This window comes from Thunnus albacares, chromosome 10, assembly GCF_914725855.1.
Source record: "Thunnus albacares chromosome 10, fThuAlb1.1, whole genome shotgun sequence".
Taxonomy (NCBI): domain Eukaryota; kingdom Metazoa; phylum Chordata; class Actinopteri; order Scombriformes; family Scombridae; genus Thunnus; species Thunnus albacares.
The window spans coordinates 32,580,648-32,588,572 of NC_058115.1; the positions used below are offsets into that span (position 1 = coordinate 32,580,648).

At 39.4% G+C, this 7,925-nt stretch overlaps 1 long non-coding RNA gene across 1 annotated transcript; it reads right to left on the bottom strand.

The window, feature by feature from the left end:
* Positions 1-610: 610 nt before the first annotated feature.
* Positions 611-3,447, bottom strand: LOC122990631. Its single transcript, XR_006405428.1, has 2 exons — positions 2,760-3,447; positions 611-970 (listed from the first exon to the last, which is right to left on the bottom strand). It is a non-coding gene; the product is annotated as an uncharacterized LOC122990631 (long non-coding RNA).
* Positions 3,448-7,925: the final 4,478 nt, after the last annotated feature.

Here is a 7,925-nt window from a genome sequence, read left to right on the forward strand (position 1 = left end):
ATATTGACCAAACAGCACAAAATTACCACAAACTTTTTAGCCTCTTTTAGCTCCAAGTTTTGGTTTTTTACATCTGGCTCCTGGTCTGGCTCAGTCTCAGTGTTTCCTCTGATAAACTCACCGTACACTTCCTGCAAACAACAGATAAGCAAAGTTAGAGACTAGCTGGTGAAGAAAGTGGAACATAGAGCAGCTAAAAAGTTAGGTGGAGACCAAAACAGAGCTAAAAGGAGGCAAAACGCTGGACTTACATTCACCAGCCGGACAGATACACGACTCGTGATGTGTACATAAGCAACTGTTTGCTAACATGTTAGCTCAAAAAATGGTTTCAGCCTTAAATACACACTAAAAAACACTTATTCAGTCTGGATCAATATATCATCAATACAACATTAAAGTTACTGAGTGACAATCTGTTATTTTGACCCAGTGTTTAGCTAAAAACTGTCACAAATGTATAGTTTCTTGTACAGAATGATGAACCTAAGGCATTCAAAAGTTATTAACAACTGTCACACAGTAGTATGAGGTTTTTAACCCTCCTGTTGTCCTCCCGGGTCAAAACTGACCCGAGGACAACTGTTAAAAGATGAAATGCCCTGAGAGAATGTTCTGGGAGGTAGCAGAGGGGGCGTCTATGTGGCCGTTGTCTTGTTTGGCTTCTCTGATTTCTGTCCCACTGACCCTCCTCACTCGGACCACTGCGACCATTTTAATTAACTTATCAGGCGTTGAACCAAGACTTTCTGCCTCCGCGTCACCTCGGGCTCGTCCACGGCCGGCCGTCTGCTCGGTACCTCATCACGGGCCTTACTTCAGCTCTGTTGCTCCGTCTTCCTTTGGCAGATTTTCACAGCGTAGCAGCCGCCATGGCCCAACCCCCCCCCCAGCAAACATGTCTGTGGAGATGCCGCTTCACCATCCACCGCTCCTGCCTGTGCTCGCTCTTCCTCTGCTTCCTCCTCACCTGTCTCAAATCAACACATAAAAAGCACACCGTCCTGTGTCGGCTAATCCTGAGCTGTGCAAACATGCAATGTAAAACAGTCAATAAATAAATCAATGCAATAAATCCATAAAACCGTATAATATAAAACTAGTTAAAACATGCGAAACACATCAACACCAATAAAAGAAAATGTAAAATATATATAAATATGGATAAAACCCAAACTGAATAATACATTAAAACATGCAAATGTTGGGATCATGTAAATAAAAGTTAAAAAAAAAATGTCCCAAACTGACACAATCAATAACTGTGACATACATGTTTAAAAAGAGCAGAGTAGATTATAACAAGCTTTAACCCAACAGTCAAGTAAAAAATAACACTAAAACTGGGTCAAAACAGTCCCTGGTCTTGTGTGGCTTTCTGGCAACATTAACCCAGTATCATGTTGGTGCTATATTGATCCAAACTGGGTAACATTTTAAATCCAGTGATTTTTAGTGTGTAAGATACTAAAATATTCACATTCAGTCAAAGATTTTCAAAAGTGATTCAGTGTCATGATAAAACTGTTAGCGATGTTGCTAACGCTGGGAGAAAACATGGAACAAGCTATCAGACAGCCGCTTATAGTCACTTATGATCAGATGTTGTGTCGAATTGTTGCAGAAAAATGTATCAGAGCAAAAACTCTCTCTTAATAATAAAAAGGGAGTCAGAGGTCCAAACAGCAAAGTGTTCTTTTATTGCCGGCAAGAAAAGGGGAACGAGTAGCACCTTTTACAAAGAACCAAATCGCTCCAAAGGTTTTTCTTTAGGGCATTGCTTTTATGTCCTTGGGTCGGCTTAGGCCACACCTTATCATCCACCCTCCCTAATTTTTGACCAATTATTATGTTACTTTTATCTCCGTCACTTGTTGTTGGTCAAAACTCTTCAAACCAGGTTTTTGAGGTGTTTGAGGATATGTACTGGTATATTCAATTCTACCTGATTATATCCAATTTTTATATATAAGTATTGGGAATCATTTTACACCATTATTGCCCAGTTGTCTTCTGGCCTTTTATTTTTATAAGTTATTCTAGTCATTTTACACCCTTATTTCTTGATCTCCTCCAGAGGGTATTTTTTTAAAAGGTGAAGACTTTAATGCAGACCCAAGCAAAGTGACATGTAATACAAACACACTCAAATTTCTCCAGTGTATGATTATGATTCTTCTATCGTGCCTCTATACGTACAGTGTGATTAAATATGGTTCATGAGATTATAACTACACCAATACAAATTGTATCACACTAGCCCTTATTGCTTATAAACTTATAAAATCAATCTGCACAGCTTAATATTGTCTTTAAGCACACCAATGACTTTTAATGAAAATACACCACACAGACTGCACAATATTTCTGTGTTTTGAACCATCGCTACAGATTAGTATCCTGTTTCTTCTTTGGTGGATGACATCTGTCCTCCTCACATGTCCAGTAGGAGGAAAATTACCTGCTTTGGCGTTTTTAATGTGGATGGATGTGTTTGCAGAAATGAGCTGAAACTCTGTTTTAAAGTTTAGCTGGCTTAATGTCAACATAGTCATAGAATCCAAATTATTTCAGGCTGTTTGGATCACATACAGCCCATTTTGTGCAAAAAATGAGCAAATTCCCCCTTCAAAAACATGCCCGAGGCTTCAGACTCTTATCAGGGGGAATACAACCACCTGCACTTTGTGAGGGGGGCCTGAGAGGTCTCATATTACGATACAGGGACAGCAATTCAGAAATGTATTAAAGGCTCTCACCGTGTAACACCTGGATGTGAGCAGCAGGATTTTAAAAATGAATCCAGAGGCTCAGCAGCAGCAGCATGAAGAGAGAGGCAAAGACGAGCTGCTGCAGAGTGTACAAAGTGTTTATCAGACACTCTTGCTTTCCTGGAGGCTGTACGAGTTTCCTGGGATCCTCTAAAGAGACTTTCAGACACAAGAAGTGGGGGGATCTCCCCTGGAACATGTGTGCAGACAGAAAAGGAAGAACACGCTGCTGCTGCTGCTGCTGCTGCTGCTCCTGCAGGACTGAGCGCTATCAGTTTCTCTGCTGTGGAAAACAGCTGAAGTCGAATGCAGCACTGACTGGACTCCGGCCCAGTAGTCGTCTCGGTTCGCGTGTTTGGGGTTTCCACGGTTTCGGGTTCGACCTGTGGGAGCGTTCAATTAGAGCGACAGACCGACTCGATCGATCCGAGACGGGAGTTTGAAAGTTTGCCAGGTCCTGCGGAGTTTGATCCAGCAGGGAATCCGCTCTGTGTTTTGGCTTCCGAGACATTTTTCTTCTTATCAGGTGGAAACCCGATGATGTCGGACTGCCAGAGAGTCATCAATTCATCCAGACGGCCACGAAGATATTTATTACTTAACATTATGATGGAAAGATTCTCTGAGCTGTAAATAAATGATGGATAGTGGACGGCCGGAGAGACAGAAAGACAGAGGATAGAGGAGGAAGAGAGGGAGGAGAGAAGCTGTGGAGGGGAGGACGTGGGAAAGAAGAGGCAAAGGAGAGTTGAATAGATGAAAGTAAAAGATGGAAACTAATGTAAAGTGGAGGACAGGAGGCAGCAGGAGGAAGATAAATGATCTAAAATATGTTAAGAACTGATCTTAGAAAAGTTGTTTAAAGCATATAAAGTGTATATTGTAAGTGTAAATGGAGGTAAACTTATGATAATCTGAAATTCATACCATCAAATTACAAATCATTCATTAATATTAATTCTTACTCTCAGTTTAGTCATTTTTACCCTAAAATTCCTTGATTTGCTGCTTATGATTAATTCTCCTGATTACTATGTAAACTGTTCTCTGAATGCATCTTATTTAAGCCGACCAACATTTCCTTATAATTATAATGCTTAAGATTTCAGTCTTGGCTGATGTCGGTGACACCTGTGCACACTGATAACTGTGAGTGTGGCTTCTTTGTCAAAAATCTAACAGAAACATCTGCTGTTATCTGTTTATACAACCGCACTTAAGACTCCGTCACTAACGATGAAAACTACAACACTGACAGGATATTTACAAAATGTAAATAACTGAATGACCTCCATAATTATCAGAACTTTTTCTTCTTGTTCCTTCAGTTGGATGTTTGAGCTTCACTGTGCTCACCTGCAACTGAACATGTGTACATATATGAGCAGGATTTCTGACATCACAACTAGTTTTGAGCCAATCGTGGTCCAGTGTGCAACTTACACAAGTGTGATGTAGAAATTTGAAGCCAAATATATTTGCATATTCAGAGATTCTGATGATTTTTTTTAATGAGGGAGAAGAAGTAGATGCCATTTTAAGGATTGTAACAAGGTAACTGAACTTTTTTTTTTTTTTTTTTGGAAAAAAAAAATGTGAAAAGAATTTTTTATATGTCCTAAAACATGTCTGGAGGGAACCTTTAAGGATTAGACCTTTAAATGTCAAATGTGTTACCCTGTAAAACACTTTTCAAGGAAGACAAAGATAACACAATTTCTATATGTACACAAACACAACAAACCAGGTTACATGGAAAAAAATTGGACATGCTTACACGCGCTGTAGTAACCTTTTATTATCAGATTTAAGCTCTTCAATGAAAGCATGCAGGTTCTCCCTGGTGCACATGTTTGGTCAAACATTCATGAGTGAAAACGGACAAATTTAAATGATAGAGAATGTTTTGTGTGTTTTAGTCACTTTGGATTAAATTATTTTGGATATGAGGACACATCTCTCTGTGAAAAGACAAATAGAAACTGTTTTAAAGACAAAATCTCAAATATATCCACCTGCCTCAGTTCAAAATTAAACACTTAAATTCAAGCAGACCACAGTCAGAGTGACGAGGAGACAAGAACATGTGGATTAAAGATGAGAACTGATAAATTTAACGTAAGAGGAATAACTGAGGATTATGTTTCTTCAGCTGCTCCATCACTATCTCAGCCTCCTTCCAAACATCTTTCTGAGTGCGTGTCGATCCGTCATGTCGCCGTTTCTCTTCTCGCAGCTCGTCAGTGTCTTCACGCATGTTTAGCTGCGACTCAAACATCATAATGCTCTCATTTTTTTGCTCAAGTGTGAGTGAGCGTGTGTGTGTTTCTCACGGCACGAAGTCCGATCGTGTGTTTTATCCTCTGTGACGGCTTGTGTGAGTGCGCTGAGTCAAATGACTGTGAGTTATTACACGATGCACTTAAGTGGAGATGGTTGTTTTCCTTCACTGGAGTCGACACAAAACTCTGGACAGTTTACATCTCTGTCTCTCAGATTCAGATGCATTTAAGAGTTTAAACATATTAATCTAATTTTAGACCACAGCTACGGGAAAAAACTCATCTCTGATTGGCTGGTAGATGTTGCATGAAACCGTTTTACACAGTTTTACATCGTTTGAAATGTTTTTTCCCTGCATGTCCACTAGTTTTGAACACATCCCATGTAGCTGTACATGAATGATTGTTGTTCTTATTTTAATTTGGAATTTTCAGTTTTAATGATAATATATAATAAAGTTTATTTATATAGCACTTATCAAAACCAGAGATTAGAAAAGCAACAGAATCAGTCATTTAAGCAACAATATTAGAACTCATCGGCTAATTGTCTTAGCTAGCTTTAGCCTTTGGAGACTTCCTCTTCCGTGCGCTGGTTGTTGTTGTTTACAGTCCGATTAGCAACTTGAGACGGTCCAGACGACATTTCAGCTAATCTCTATAAACAGATATATGCACATGAATGCAGATAAGTAAAAAAAGAAAAGCTAACAAAAAGCTAAATCATCGTCAGACGATAGCCGATGAGTCCCGAGATTGCATCTTAGCCAATGCATTCCCCCTCTATTGCTCTCCACACGGACTGTTTCCCTGCAAACAACCAAAGCACGCTCAAATGTGGTCAATACTACTCGAAATATAAACGGACTACAAACTAGGGATGTGCAGAGAGCCCAGTATTTGTATTTGTATCTGTATTTGTTGAGGCAGCAAAATTATTTGTATTTGAATAAAAGTGGAAAGACGCTTAAAAATCCTGTTTTTGTTTTTATTACGCTTTTAATGTTAGAAAATTAAAGTGTTACAATAAGTGTTCATAAATAAACTACCTTATGAAGTTGGTCCTCACACCGGGTCTCGAACTGGAGTCTCCCAGATCATAACGACTGCGCTGACTACTGAGCTAAAACTTTACTCATCGACTCATTGCAGACAGACCTCTACCTATTTATACACCCATAACACAGAGACAACACAACATGTAACATGTAGAAAAACTTCAAAGGCGATTCTTGCTTTGCACTTTTCATTTATTGCCTATTTTTTTACAACCTAACTTTGTGGAAAGGAGAAGGGGAACAACAGGTTATGGAGAGTCTTTAAGAGCACTAGGTGTGTGTCAGTAGTTCAGCTTTATCTCTTTCCAAATTAGGAAATGTGCGTCATGTAGCAGCTGGATGTGACTTTTTTTTTTTTTTTTTTCTGTCCCCCCCTCCCCCTTTCCCTCTCTCTTTCTCTCTCTCAACCCAACCGGTCAAAGCAGATGGCCGCCCACCAAGAGCCGGGGTCTGCTTGAAGTTTCTACCCGTTAAAGGGGAGTTTTTCCTTACCGCTGTCGCCAAGTGCTGCTCATGGGGGCATTGTTGGGTCTCTGTAAATTAAAGAGTACGGTCTTGACCTGCTCTATGTGAAAAGTGCCTTGAGATGACTTCTGTTGTGATATGGCGCTATATAAATAAAAATTGATTGATTGATTGATTGATTGATTGATTGACTCCCCTCGTTGAGACCTGCTGATAGACGTTACAGCGGAACAGAGGAGAGACACTGAGATAGTGATGTAACCGACCTGCATGCTGTTATTTGACATGTTTTTCTTTTTCTTCCTGAACACAAATCATTTTTAAAACATATGTATGAAACAAATATTCGTAAAAAACCCCACTATTTGTGATTGGCCGAATAATGTATTTGTATTGGGGCACAACCCTACTACAAACAGAAACAAGAAAGCTTCTGATACCAAAATCTTGTCCTGTTGTCTACAGATTCTGCATTTATATGCAGATATCTGTTTATAGAGATTATTGAAGCAATAGCTCCAAAACAACATATGATTAAATTCATGTGAGAAGTATTTTCACATGTTGTTCTTGGACATGCAGCACATTTAATATTAATAAAAATGTGAACAAGCGAACGAACGGCGAGTCGCTCAGCTTTGCGTCTCAGCGCGGAGGATTCAGTCCAGGAGCGAGGAGGAGAGAGCAGCGTGTTGAAGTGGTGACCGACCTCCATTTCTCTGAATCTGGAAATGAATTTGGATTAGTGTGAGTGGATGTTCTCAGTCAGGATAAAATTTGATGACTCTGAAATTGCATAGGGCCTCACTGGAAATGGCTAAATGACGTGTGTAATAGCCAAATAATGAAAAGACTACTGAAAATATTGAATGTGAGTCCCTGCATGAGTTGTTTTCACCAAATTTCCATAATAATAAAACCAGAAACATGAGCACAGCCCGCCGTCAGAGCTGTACAGCCAGTCACAGAGAAGTTTTTTTTTTTTTCAGTACATAACATCATGTATAATAAAATACTAGTTTCTTTCATGTTGCTGGTGTATAAACTCATTCACACCTCACATGAACAGTATTCATTGTACTATGTGTTGGCACGTTTTGCACTCGTACCTTTTGTAAATGATTATTTAATGCTATGTTAACATATCACACATATATAGTAAGCCATCTATAAATGATTAGCTAATTATGAAATATTCATGAATAAATCAGTAGGTGATTAAATAATGATTTGTTGATATATTATGGATCACTTCCCCGTGTTTCCTGCATACGTCAGGTGCTTCATAGTGAAGTAAACTACGCACGTTGTGACCTGCCGGTATGGCTCCTCATGCAGGTGAACGGGGG